General features: G+C 33.7%; 1 pseudogene; it reads left to right on the top strand.

Annotated features, from left to right (window-relative positions):
• The first annotated feature begins 4,676 nt into the window (after positions 1 to 4,676).
• LOC107841337 overlaps positions 4,677 to 14,503 on the top strand; it is a 37,398-nt pseudogene continuing 27,571 nt past the window's right edge.

The following is a 14,503-nucleotide window of genomic DNA, read 5'->3' as shown; positions in this document are numbered from 1 at the left end:
TATACAATGGAATCACTATCCTAAGCAGTGAAGCTTATTTGTGATAGAAGTGAATCTTGTATGCATTTCTTGGATTGTTTCTCCTTCTTTCATGGTGAAGGTTTCATACTGAGTTGTTAATATGTCCATTTTGAATCCTTCACATTAGTGGTACCTTCATGAGCAGTCCTCAAGCAATCCCAGATCTCCTTGGCATTTTCACAGGCAAAAATCTTATTGTATTTATCAGGTCCTATACCACAAACTAACAATTTCTTGGCCTTGTAATTCTTTTCAACTTTCATTCTATCTTCATCATTAAACTCCCTCATACTTGTAACAACCATCCTTGTAACCTCTTCTTCTTTAACTTTTCTAACTTGAACATAAGAACCATCAAGAATTATGTCTATAAGTTCACTGTCCTCATCCATGATAAATTCAAACATCCTGGTTTTCCACCACCCGTAGTACTGCCCATTAAATCTAGGTGGCCTAGTGGTAGATTGCCCTTCTTCCAAGTTAGGTGGAGCAGCCATACTGACCAAATCACTCTAGGTGTGAACTTTTTAGAGTGTTCTAGCTCTGATACCAATTGTTGAAACCCTGGGGATTGTACCACACTATGAGGGACCAGGTCCCTCAAAGTCAATTACAAGCAAAAAACACAGTAAAGCAACAAAGAACACAATACAGTGTAGGAAGCATAAAAGACACGAGATTTAACGTGGAAACCCCCTTGCTCAAGAAAGGAAAAACCATAGCTTTCCTTCACAAGCTCTCAAACATTCTTCTACAATCTAACTCTTTGTTATAGACTACAATGAACCTAACTCTAGCCTCCTCCAACTTCTAATAACTTTTGCACAAGTTTACCTTGACAATTTTTCTAAGACTCCCTCAAAACTAATTAACTCTAACCAATATCAAATTTAGGCTACCTAACTAAGCACTTTCTAAGAAAAGAAAAGAAAAGAACATTACTCTTATAGACTAAGAAATTCAGTTACAAATCAAGCTTCACTAAAGAACACTTACTTTTTTGCGCATAAGAAATAAGAACATGAGCAATACTTGAGCAATGTTGAAAAATGAGTTTTTGCCTTTTTTCTCTCTTCAACACTCTTTATAATTTGGAAAAATTTCTTGATGAAGAAGCTTTCTTTTCCTTTTATAGTGGGTGATAATTAGGATTGAAATATAATTGGACCGGGCGTCCTAAATAGTACAAGCATGCGTAGTTTGTTAAACAATAAGACAAAATTGTGCAGGTGCGTGCCAGCTTTACTGTACCCTTGGACATCCAGGGACCTGGTCCCTTGTGGTCAGTTACTCATCATCAAAATAAGATATAACAATTCTTCACCCACATCTCTTTTTCAAGGATGGTATGGGATCCAAGGCAATTGGGGGTTTTCACCCACAATTCTCAATTCAACCATAGAGTAAAAGCAAAACCCATCACTATTAACCAAGTATTTTAAATAAAAATCAACACCCACACACAATCTACTACCTAATCAAACATAACCCAAGATATTGATTTAGCTACTCATGAAATTAAAGAGAGAAGATATACCCAAAATGGTATGCACTTGATCTATAATAATATAAATAATGGTAAACCTAAACTTCAATCTCAATTTACAACCAAGATCCCTTGGAATCAAATTAACAAATTATCCTCAAATCAAAAATTAGAGTTTTTTGTGCTCCAAACTGAAATTTTGATGAAAGATCCTCTAATTGTGTAAGGGTTTAGCCTTTAATGTTTTGGGATTCAGCTCTGCAAAATTCCCATTCTGCCCCTGAAACTTTTTTATCCTACCGTAATTGTCGTTTCTTGACTGTGTTCGCAACTACCATAATCGCAGTAGTCATCTTGTGATCTCTGAGGTTTGATAGGACTTTCAATCACAATAACGATCCTCAGAGCATGATCGCGATATCTGAGGGTCGCCTCCAGGGCCTGACCTTCAGTTCTCCTGCTATTTTTTCTCAAATCACTTATTGTCCAACTTTGTCTCAACTCATTTTCATTAAATTACCTGCAAGATCACAAATACTTGAAATTAATGCATTTCGATCAAGAATTTTCCTCATGTAAACACGTTATTCATCGTAGTATGCTCGAATGTGGATATAAATGAATGAAAAATTTGCAAATCATCGGGGGTATACCAGTATCTGAGGGATTTTATTATCGTGTTTCTTTTCCCCCAGATGATCTATCTAGTTATAATTAGCTTATTTAGTATTTTATTTTTATGTTTGTTAGTTTTGTGTTAGCTTAAGAGAAAAATAGGAGAACTTGGTGCACTTGAAATGGAAAAGAGCATGCAACCTTTTGTGTGAATGTTTAAAAAATACCCCTCCTTAAGTTCTATGTTGTGTGTCTACTGTGAATTGTGACCATGGTGGATCTCACTATGGCATTAGGATTTGGGGAATGATAACCATAATTGACCTATGCATGAACTGAATAAATAGTAACTGATAATGTATCCCTAATCCATGTATGTGTGAGGTACATACCTAGTCCAACTTTATGTGTACGATCCATAACTTTCCCAATTAGTCTTACCTAGGCTATAGGATAGTTGGTTAGCAAAGGATCATAGGTCATCTTTTAATAGTCCACTTTAAGCCTAAATGCCCTACCAAATGGAATATGATATTCCTTGATCTTGATTTTTGACCCTAAAGAGACCTTTTCCTTGAACAAGCCCAGCCTCCTTCATGATTATATTATAATAAACCTGTTTTGGCCTTGGTCCCTCATTGGACACTGTGCACCTCAACTCAGAAAAATCATATAAGATAAGGGTTGCCATTGTAGGGGTGCATAAATAAAATTAGGTATGTAAAAGAAGTTAGTAAGTGAAAAAAGATTCAGGAGTGGTATGCATGAAAAACAAAAAAAATGAAGAAAGACTGAAAAAAGAATCAAACAAAAGGGAAAAGAGAAAATTACGAAAAAAACTGTACCCAAAATCTGAAAAGTTATAAAGGGGGGAAAAGAGAAAAAATAAATAAGGTTGAAAGGTGGAGTCAAAAGTATTTTAGTGCAAAGGAGGATTGATTCACTTGATCCATAATTAACATATCCGTCCCCAAGTATACATTACAAGCTAACAAAGTCCTATTGTGATCCTAATCCAATTGCTTAAAAAAACTAAGGCGTAAAAAAATAAGGCAAGCCTTTGGTATTTCATGCACACTATTTGAACTTATTTATAAGAGTGAATTTTCTAATTCAATCCATGTGTTGAGATTCATTATATATTTCAAGTGTACGGAACTTCTTTTATAAAAGGGTGTATGAGTTGTAACGATAGTTGATATATGTTCTGGTGGTGTCATTGGTACGTGTGCTAGGTTGTCTGTTGATAATATAATGTCATTTCATGATCCCTTTGTGTCATAATGAGTAGTTTTGTTGTCACGACCCAAATTGATGAGAATGGCATCTACCCCATTCTCCGATGGGAGAACCAATAACCCCAAAAGCACTAACCAACACCTAAAAAAATAAAAGCAATTAATCCATGAATAATCTAAAAATAAATTCTAGGTCTAAAACAACTAGGACAATTGCAAGGAACATACTCCTAAATAAAATAACCATATCTAGGACACAAAACTCGATTACCAAATCTACTAAAGAATATCAATAAGGGGATGCAACCTTAAAAACTAAATGGGAAAACATAAGACCAAGATAAATGACTAAATTATCCAAGAGAAATTAACATGATGCTCACCCTTGAATTCAAAGCCCGACACTAGAATCACAAGTAAGGTCTTGCAAGAGCCATTGTAATAAGTATTTCACACAACAAAAGTAAGTACAAGTGTATTATCAGAACACAAGAAAACAACAGTGTATTAGTAGGATCATTTGGCCAATCCAAGATGAGAATATGAAAATACATGCTTGTACAAACTACACCTTAAGCAAAACATAACATTTAAGTAATTTATTATTCCTAGCAACAAGTCAAATACATTTACAAGTATGTTAATCAGTCAAGTCAAGTCAGGAAAATACCACAACATATAAGTCCATTACTCGTTTTACTCATGGAACCGTCAAACTCATTTGTACCTTGTATATACATGCTAAAGGTATCATAACCAACTACTATCTTGACCTGCAGGGGACAACTTCCATACATGTACCTAATCCCTTACATAAATTCCTTCCAACCTCATTCTACTAATAAATCATGAGAATGTCTAATTACTAGAACACTCCACACACAACCATAGAATATGACAAAATCGTATAAACAATATACTAGCCAATACTTGTGATGTCCACAAGCATTACATCTAAGTTGATTTGAAAAGTAACCACACACAAATTAACATACACTAAAAATAAATACTAAGAAATAGTTAGCATGCACATATAATACCAATTGGGTTAACTACGCAACCATCACCTACCTCAATCCAAGCTTGCACAACTTAACTAAGCCAGGGCCTTGCCTTTTCGTCTAATTTCCACTTTCTTCCTCTCTAGAGATAAATACAAGACAAACAATCAGTGCAATGACCTATCTCATTAGGGATTATAACTCATTCCCAACTCCACCGCTATCTGGGTTCGAATCTCTTAACTTCTAACAGAATGCTATGACGCCACCGTTTTATAAAGGTCTACAAGAAACTAGGGAAAATTTTAAAGGTTGATGCCTGCACCTCTTCAACAATTTGAGGTAAATACATTCGGATCTGCATTCAAGTAGACTTAGGGAAACCGGTTAAGTCAACCATCATAATTTGGGATCATAAGCAGATACTGCTCCATGAAGACGATAAAATCCTTTGTAAATTATACAGTTTTTTAGGCCACACCTGCCAATCTTGTTGTGTGCAGACCTCCGCAGGGCTATCAAAGCCAGATTCATCATCATCCCCAAGGCTAGCAAAGGAAAAAACCAATGATGGATGGCAGACGAACTTATTTGCACGGAGAAAAGTCACAAGGAAGGGACACAAAGCTGTAAAAGTAGTAACCTTCTCTGATAACGGTAAGATTGTCGATGGATCTCTTAAAGGTAAGTCCCCTAACTACCCCCCCCCCCAAAAAACCATGGCGGCTGCTACTTATGGGATCTCTCCCGTTCTAGGGCCACAGAGCCCAACTAGACCAAATCAGGTAACAAAATGCTCTGGGCCATCTGAGGCCCAATGACCTTCAGCCCACTTAGTTTCCAATTTAAATACTGTTTTAATAAAACCCTCTACCTCTAGGCTAGGATTTAAGCTTAAGCCCAGTTTTGATCTCGCCCCAGCCCCTTCTTCCAAGCCTAATTTGAAACCTTATTTTAATTTATCTATCTCTCCCATCTATAACTCTACTAAATTTAAAATGAAGTCTACTCATAGCTCCACCTTATCATTACCCCTCAGGTGCCTCAAGATATTTTTACTCCTACGTCGACATATAACTCTTCCTCTTCCCAGGGGGATTTAATGGAAATCATTGCTTCCTACAGTGCATTAAATGCAAATACTATTTCCGAAGTGAAACCTCTTTGGCTCCCCTGCTCTTTTCTTAACTTAAAAATATACATAGATATCATGTAAACCATCTTCACTCCTTACAATGTCACCAAATCCTACTCTGAACTTGATCACCATGCAGATAACCCTAACACCCCTATCTCATACACCGTCTTCTTGGCTGGAGGTGATTTTGGCCAATAAATCCATATCTCTGCACATTTAATGGGAGGGTATCCAAATGACAATCTTCATCCAGGATCTCGAGTATTTAACCCAACTAGCAATGGAGTGCTTGAATCAAGGTCACCAAAGCTTCGAACCCAATGACTAGATGGAAACTCTCCTCCAGATATTCAGCTCTCTAACTCCGAAGAACCTCACTTCCCCCCATCATAACAGAGATGATGTCCCAAATGAGATCCAGCCTCTCCTTTTTCCCAACTCTAAATCCACTCCTTCTGAACCAAGGGCCCTCTTTTGTGAATCTGTCTGGGGGAGACCTTCTTCTACATATTCCCCATCAGTTTCCTTCTAATCTTCCTCCCTTTCTCATGAACCCAGAAGCCTCATAAAGAGAGAAAACCCTGACAGCCTTAAGAGAGGGCAACAGGGAAATAGAAAACTTGTTAGCCCAACTAAAAATCCCCAAAAACGATGTCTCACCCTGGAAAGACCTGTAAACCTAGACTTGAGGGTATACTCCACGAGATGGTGATTGTCCTGTTACTGCAGTATCTTTCAAAGGTAGAACTAAGGCTAGGCTTGCCAAACCCTATGATAGGGGAATATTACAAGGCCAAGATCCTCCGCCTTACCAAGAAGAGAAATGCCCTCGAACTAAGCTTCTCAGACCCTCTAGGAAAGGGGAAATTAGTACTGATAGAGAACCCTCAACCCCCAAAAGCAATGATGTAGAACTGCATTATATGGAATGCTAGGGGAGCTAACAATGTTGAGTTTAGGAGGCACTGTAAGTCTATGGTTAGCATCCACTAACCTACCATCATTGCTCTGCTTGAGACTGGGATCAATGGACCATAAAAGTTTAGCTGATGAGCTAGGTTTCCACTACTTCATCCAGTCACCAGCTATAGTCATGTCTAGTGGTATTGTCATTTTTTAGAAGGGTGATTCTATCTCCATATCTGAAATCTCGATATCCTCCCAATCAATTCATTTCACTGTCAAGGTTAGTTCTCCTCTTACTTAGATTATGAGTGTTTTTTATGCTAATACAGACTTTTCTTCTAGAAGTTTGCTTTGGGAGCAGCTTAATTCTATTACTGACTCTCTTCAGTCATTAGATAGTACTTGTTGGTTGTGAGGGTAATTTTAATGAGATTTTGAAATCAAGTGAAAAGTTTGGGGGTAATAGGATTAACCATGCTAGATCTTTTTTATTTTAGGACTATATTAACCACTGTAGACTTATAGACCTAGGTTTTAGAGGTAGTAAATATACATGTTCTAACATGCGTTATAGGAATCGATCCTCCTTGATTCTAGAACGTTTAGATAGATTTCTTGCTAATGATTCCTGGTTTCGTATGTACCCTGAATCCTTTATCCTTCACCTTTCAAGAACTTACTCTGATCATTCTCCCCTTCACCTCTCTCTTACAAGGCTTATTTAAAAATTTTCTAAATATTTTAGGGTCGAATCCATATAGTGTAACCATGACAATTTTCATTCTCTTGTTTCTCAATCCTTCCCTAAGGGCTCTAACCTTACTAGGGCCACTTTGGACTTTAAGGATATAGCCAGATATTTTAATAGAGAGGTCTTTGGGAATATTTTCCAAAAGAAGAAGTATATCTTGGCCAGACTAGCTGGCATCCAAGCTTCTCCTCATTACCCTACCAGTACTTTCCTGCATAATCTTAAAGTCCACCTCAATAATGAGTTCAGTTCTCTCCTAAAAAATAAATATGACTTTTGTATGCTTAAATCTAGGATAAACTGGCTCGTGGTGGGTGATAGGAGAACTATATTTTTCCACTCTTTTACTCTTTTTAAAAGAAGAACAAATAGAATTTCATTCCTTTTTAAGAATGGTACCAAGATTCATAAGCAACATGCTATCCAGGAAACTATCTTATCCTTCTACATCTCCCTCTTCCATACTGATCATCTACATGTTAGTTATGGATGTTAGTTCAATACCTCCAACTCTGGCTTTATTCCCTCATCCTCTCATCCTAGGCTAGATTCTATTCCCACTTTTAAAGAGATTAAAGCCACTGTTTTCTCCTTTAAGCCCTTCAAGGCTCCTAGGCTAGATGGCCTTTATTCTTATATGTATCAAAGGTATTGGAATATCTTTGCCCCTCTTCTCCTAGAATTCTGCTCCCATACCTTTACCACTTCTTCCATGGACCCTAGGGTCAACTCTTCCTATCTCTGTCTTATCCTTAAGTGTAGAAATGTCACCACTCTTATGGATTTTAGACCTATTTGTTTATGCAATACGCAATACAAAATAATTACTAAGCTTATAGACAATAGGATCAAACCTTTTCTACAGTCCATCATAGGTCATAACCAAGCTAGTTTTCAATCCAACAGAAGAGTCTCAGACAATGCCATCATTGTGCAGGAGTATCTTGATCACTTTAGAAAAATGAAAGGAAAAACCTCCTACATGCTTTTAAAAATTGATCTTGAGAAATCTTTCGATAGATTGTAATGGTCTTTCATTAGACAAGCCCTTCATTTCCTTAATTTCTCTCCAAACCTATCAAAGCGCATTTTGTCCTGTATTTTTACCTCCTCTATATCCATCCTTATTAATGGTGGGACCACTAAGCCCTTTAGTTCCTCCAGAGATATTAGACAGGGGAAGCCCCTATATCTTTATCCTCTGTATAGAGCTCCTTTCCAAGAGAATCAACTATAAAGTTGACACCCTCAATTGGATCCCAATCAAGGTCACCCCAATGGGCCCCAAAATCTCCCATCTTTTCTTTATTGATGACCTTACCCTCTTTACAAAAGCGGACATCCCTAACTATCATACCATTAATAAAACTTTAAAAAGTTTTTCTTCATACTCTAGCCAAAAAATAAATCTCTTAAAATCTCAAGTTCTTTTCTTCCATAATTTCCAAAATGCCACCCAAATCTATCTTTCTACCATTCTTGGGATTAAAGTCAACCACTCATTTGGGAAATACTTGGTTTTTCCTATCCTTCAAGGTAGACCTGAACCTTCAGACTTTTAATTCCTTCTAGATAACATTAACACCAAGCTGGCTGGTTGGAAGACTCATTATCTTAACATGACTGGAAGAACAACCTGAGCCAAAGCTTGTCTTGGCAGTATGCCAAATCATGTCCTGCAATATATCCTTCTCCTTCGAAAAATTCACAAGCTCATTGACAAATCCCAAAAAAACTTTATTTGGGGTACCACTGATTCCAAGAAAAAGATGCACTTTGTTAATTGGATCACTATCACCACTCCCAAACACTTAGGGGTCTAGGGCATGCAGAAGGCTTGCATTAAAAATAACATTCTTCTAGTAAGTCTATCTTGGAGACTCTATTCTAACCCCTCAACCCTTTGGGCCCAAATCTTTTTGACCAAAAGGAATCGCAGTGTTACTCCCAACTCAACTTCTACTTTTAGAACATGGAGAAACATCCAAAGAACTTGGAATCTCTTATAAGGATGCCATCCAATGGTAGGTCTTTGATGGATAAAGAGTAAATGCTTGGAAAGATAGATGGGTTCCCCATTTACCTCCCCTATCTTTCATAATTCAAGGTCCAATCCCAAATCCCTGCTCTCTCATGCACCTATCCACTATTTAGTGTAATGGAGAATGGAATTTAAACTCTATCCCTTTTGAAATTCCCCCTGATGTCAAATCTACTATCCTTACTACCTTCTTTCCTAATTTGAAAGCTAAGATTGACTCGCCCTCTGGCTTCTAACTGGAATGGTCTCTTCTCTTGCAAGTCTGCCTACCAGTTATTGGATGCTCAAAGTCCATACCCTTCCCACAATCATTTTCCCTTGGGATTGATCTGGAAACTCCGCATTCCAAACAAACTAAAATTCTTTCTTTGGCTGCTTCACTATAATAGCCTTCCTACCAAGGCTACCTTAGCATATCAAGGAATCAACATTCCTCCTTACTACCACATATGCCACCACCACATTAAAGATGTGAATCATCTTTTCTTCAATTTCCCTCATGCTCACTAATTTTGGGACAGCCTCATACAACACTATAGAGGCAATTTGGATTTAAATATCCATCTTTTTAACCCTTCTAACTAAAACAGAACTTGGACCTTTTTAAAAGGTGCCTATTTTGACACTTATGTAGATTGGGTTACCCTCTTTTCTTTCTGCATTTAGATTTTATGGAAGAATAGAAATAGAAATATTTTGACCACAAGTTTTCACCTTCATCCTTCAAAGCTGCATACTCTGAAGCTGTTGAATTCTACTAGCTTAAGCCCCCAATTGCTCCCAAAGTCTGTAGATTTATTATTCTCAAATGGATCCATCCCCCAAAAAATGTTTACAAACTTAATACTGATGGTTTTTATCTTGGCAACCCGGGTAAGGGGGACATTGGAGAGGTCATTCGTAACTCCAATGGAGATTGGGTGCTCGATTTTCACAAAGTTGTATGCAGGCTTCCAATATCTTCATGGAAATCATGGCCCTCAAATAAGGCTTTCAACTTGTTGTCGATCATAATCTGAGTTCCATTATCATCAATATCGACTCTGAGACAGTAATTCATATGCTTCAAAAAGGAAATCCACTTTTAATCCTATTATACATCTTTCCAGGTCTTTGCTCAGACTAGGAGGTCCTCACGTACATCACAGCTACAGGGAGCATAATAGAATTGTTGATACCCTTGCGAAGGAAGGTGCCAAACAAGTTTTTGTTGGGAGCTGTAGACTTTTTGCATCCCCCCCCCCTCCTTTTGTAGTCCATGCAGCTTGGGACGATAAATGTGTCAAATCTTTTTGTCGTTCAATATGTAACTCTAACTTGAATGGGCATGTGCCCCTTATTTTTGTTCTGGAGCCCAACTGAGCCCCCCCCCCCCCTCCCCGTACATTTGCCTTAAGCAATGCAATATCCAGTTTTACCCAAAAAGAAACTCAAGAAAATGAATTAATCTAATTTTACGTGTTAAAATTAATAGATAAAACACTTTTTTACCCATTCAATATGTACATGTACAACTTAATTGTGAAACTAAATTTCCTTCGAGATACATTGCACCACCCACGTTGCAGAATCAAATAGCACCACCCACATGCAAAAAGTGGACAACTATTTTTCAAAGAAAAATAAGACTTCTCTGCATTTAAGAAAATTAGTTTAACGACACGTGCTAATATTTAATTATTTGAAATTAAATAATTTTATCTACCGTAGAGATTTTTATTGAAGTGTACAAAGTTCAAATCAATTTTCAAAAATCTTTTACACTTTAATATAATAATGTAAATATAAATATATATTTTAGTTTAAGCACATATATATTTTACCACCAGAAGTTTCAAGTGGTTGATGGATAATCACTTTTGTATTTGCCATGCAGTACCTCTTTTTCTTGTTGTCAAAGGTTAAGAGAGACTCGTCAATTTGAACCATATTTGTTGTATGATTATTTTTTTCTATATTTAAATTTTTTTCCTATTTTTAAAGTCAAATTTTTACAAAATCATTCATTACATTCTTATTACGTACTTAAAACTTTTAAAAACTTGGTAGTTCTTAAATTTTTCTTATTCTAACGCTTTGATATTTATTTCCAGATTTTTTAATTTTTTAAAATCAAATTTAGTTGATTTAGAATTCCTAAATTAATGAAAAAGTATTAGTTGTCATTAATTCTGATCACTTAGGAAAGGTTTTATTATAAATATATTTAATTAGTTTTCAATTCTTAAATATTAGGAAAAATAGTGAAAAGATGATTTTGTCTAAAATAAAGACTTTTAATGAAGGGCAAAAAGTTCAAACAATATTTTTAAAGCCCTTCACACTTTTAATATATTATAGATTATAGATTATAGATTATAGATTATAAATTATAGATATAGATATTATAGATATAAATATAAATATATTAATTATTTTGAGATCGTATATCTAAAAAAAATATGTCAATTATTTTGAGACCGTTTGTTCGACAAACAAAGCAGCACTAAGATTTGGGGTTATGCATGTCGAATCTCGTGCTTCGATTTTTAAATATTTAACTTTATGAATAAAATATTTTACGTACTAAGAAATATTGATACCCATCAACAAAAATATTTCTATAGAGAGAAGTATAATATTAAAATACATTTTATGTATCAATAACAGGTTTCGATCTTTATGTCAAAAATCTTAACATCATAATGCATTGATTTATGTAAATGAGATGTACATAGCTATTTGAAAAAATGAACTCTTTAGCAAATACTTTTGATTAGTTAATATGTTTTTTTATATTTGTATTTACTATTTATAATTCGAATTAACATCAAATACATCCTCAATGTTGGGTCAATGTTAACACGAGCCATATTTGTCCTACTTCTTTGATAAGCACTTTAACTTATTTACGGTGCAATTTGTAAATTAAATATTTAAAAAAAAAAAAATTACCTACTTTTTAAAATTCATTTTAAAAAGAATTGGCCCTTTTCCTTTTATGAAATTTTTTTATTTTTATTTTTCACGTGGTATATGAGATCACAAGATTAACGGATATTTTAGTACATTTGACATAACTTTAATTTTAGATCACAAAATTTAAATTTTTTATTTTCTTAAACTCCATATCAAGTCAGAACAGATCAGTTTTTTCAAAATGAATAATATAAAATACAGAATACACTAAACAAATTCCATACAAAAAAATTCATGTCTAAGAACTCATTTGGATAGAATTAAAAAAAATAGTTTTTAAAGATAAATGCTTATAAGCTAAAAATAAATATTTATAAATTAAGCAGATAAGTGTTTGAATAAACGTGCTGAAAATAAAGTTGTTGATGCGTTTGATAAATAAGTGAGGCTAAGCACTTTTTTGTTTTCATCTTCTTTTTTATCAAGAGTATTTATTTTTGTGTTGATATTTTCTAATTTTTCTTCATTAATTACTTCTTGTTTTTCGTTGATTTCTAAATTTTTTGTATTTGATAATATTTCTGTATATGTTTCACTATCTTCTGAATCATAATTATCTGTCTCTTCAACATCTATATTATTTATTTCTAATTCCTTGTTTTTTATTTCTTTATCGTTTATTTCTAATTTTTCTTTAAATTGATTTATCTCGCTTAGTAATTTTTGTTCTTTATCTTTTTCTTCCTTTTCCTTTTGTCTTTTTTCATACAAATCTTTTAACATTTGTAGTGCTTTTTCTAATTTAGCAATCCTACTATTTTTAGTTTCTTCTATTTTCGTATTTCTTCTGTAGTTTGTTGTTTTATTTTTTCTATTTCCTTTTTCCTATCTATTTCTTCATTTTCTCTTTCTATTCGTACCATAGCTGTCAATTTATCTTCTAATTTTAATTCTTCTTTTTCTAACATTAGATATAAATGTTCACCTATTTTCTTATATCTTCTTCCTAGATTAGAAAATACTATTTTTATTTTTAATCCTTCGTGATTTTCATATATTTTTCATCTATTATAAATTCTTCTTTGTTCATTTTATTGTGAATAGTTCATGTTGATATATATATTCTAAACTATTTATTTGTGATTCTAATTTTGATATTTCATCTTTTTGTGTATTTATTGAGTTTTCACTAACTCCGGCAAATATATTATAATATAGTTTTTCTATTCTTATTTTTAATTCTTTACGTTTTTCAGAAATAATTTGTTTTAGTTCTTTGTATTTTTGTACTTTATTCATTTAAACCATATTTATAATATTTTGGTGGATATCTAAATCTAATTTTATCATAATTAGGTGGTATGTGTCTCATTCTTCTAGATTTTAAATGGATTATTAATTTTGCTTCAATACTAGATATTAAGGTAATTAGGTAGGCTAATTTTTGTGGGTTTTCTTTTATTTTATTTAGGCTTATATATTCTGAATAATTACTAATTAAAGATTCTTTAATTTTTCTAAAAGCTTCTCTGTTTTTAAATGGTCTTCTCATAACTAATCCAATCCAATCTAAATTCAAACATATATGCTACTACTGTGTTTTCTAAATAACTGTGATTTGATACTATTAGAATGGGGGTGCGGATCTATGCGGATAACTAACTTATAAAATAGATTTATTATATGTATAATGAATCTATTTTTCTTTGTGCATGGATATTTCTTAAATTTTGTTTCAATATCTTTTAATGATTTATTCTTTTCGTAAGATGTATTAATTAATTTGTGTAATTTATTATCCTATTGAAATTATAGCAATTTCTGTGTAGTATTTTATTCTGACTTTGCTATATTCAATGCGTAGGTTTATATTCTTTATCTGATTAACTAGTATTTGTTGTTCATGTATAGGTAACTTTTCATCTGTATTAAATAATTTTTTTGTATGTATTAAATAAATCATTATCTGCATCTAAGGTTAATCTCATTTTAAGTAATTTTTCTTCTAGTTGTCTTTTTTTCTATTTCAAGTTGATTTCTGCAATTAACTTCTTCATATATCCAATTTTGCCTTTCTCTAATTTTTTTTTATATATTCTAACAATTATTTATTCGGAATAATATCCTTCTACTACTATTTTCATTAATACATATATTTTCATTTTATGTTAAGGCTCTTCTTAAGCTCTCTGTTATATGTTAAGGTTAATTGTGTATGTTCTATATTATATGGTTTTACTTGTTCTAGCCATTTTATTCCTAATATTATGTCTGCTTTTTGCATTTCTTCCTTTACTTCAAATTCTATTTTTATTTTTCTAATTCCTATTATTATTTCTTTTTCTGCTATATTTTTACTATTTATTAAACTTCTTGGTAGATCTGGGCATATATCATTATCAGTTTTT

This window comes from Capsicum annuum, chromosome 9 (assembly GCF_002878395.1).
Source record: "Capsicum annuum cultivar UCD-10X-F1 chromosome 9, UCD10Xv1.1, whole genome shotgun sequence".
In the NCBI taxonomy this organism is placed as follows: domain Eukaryota; kingdom Viridiplantae; phylum Streptophyta; class Magnoliopsida; order Solanales; family Solanaceae; genus Capsicum; species Capsicum annuum.
This window is presented reverse-complemented; position numbering and strand designations above follow the sequence as displayed.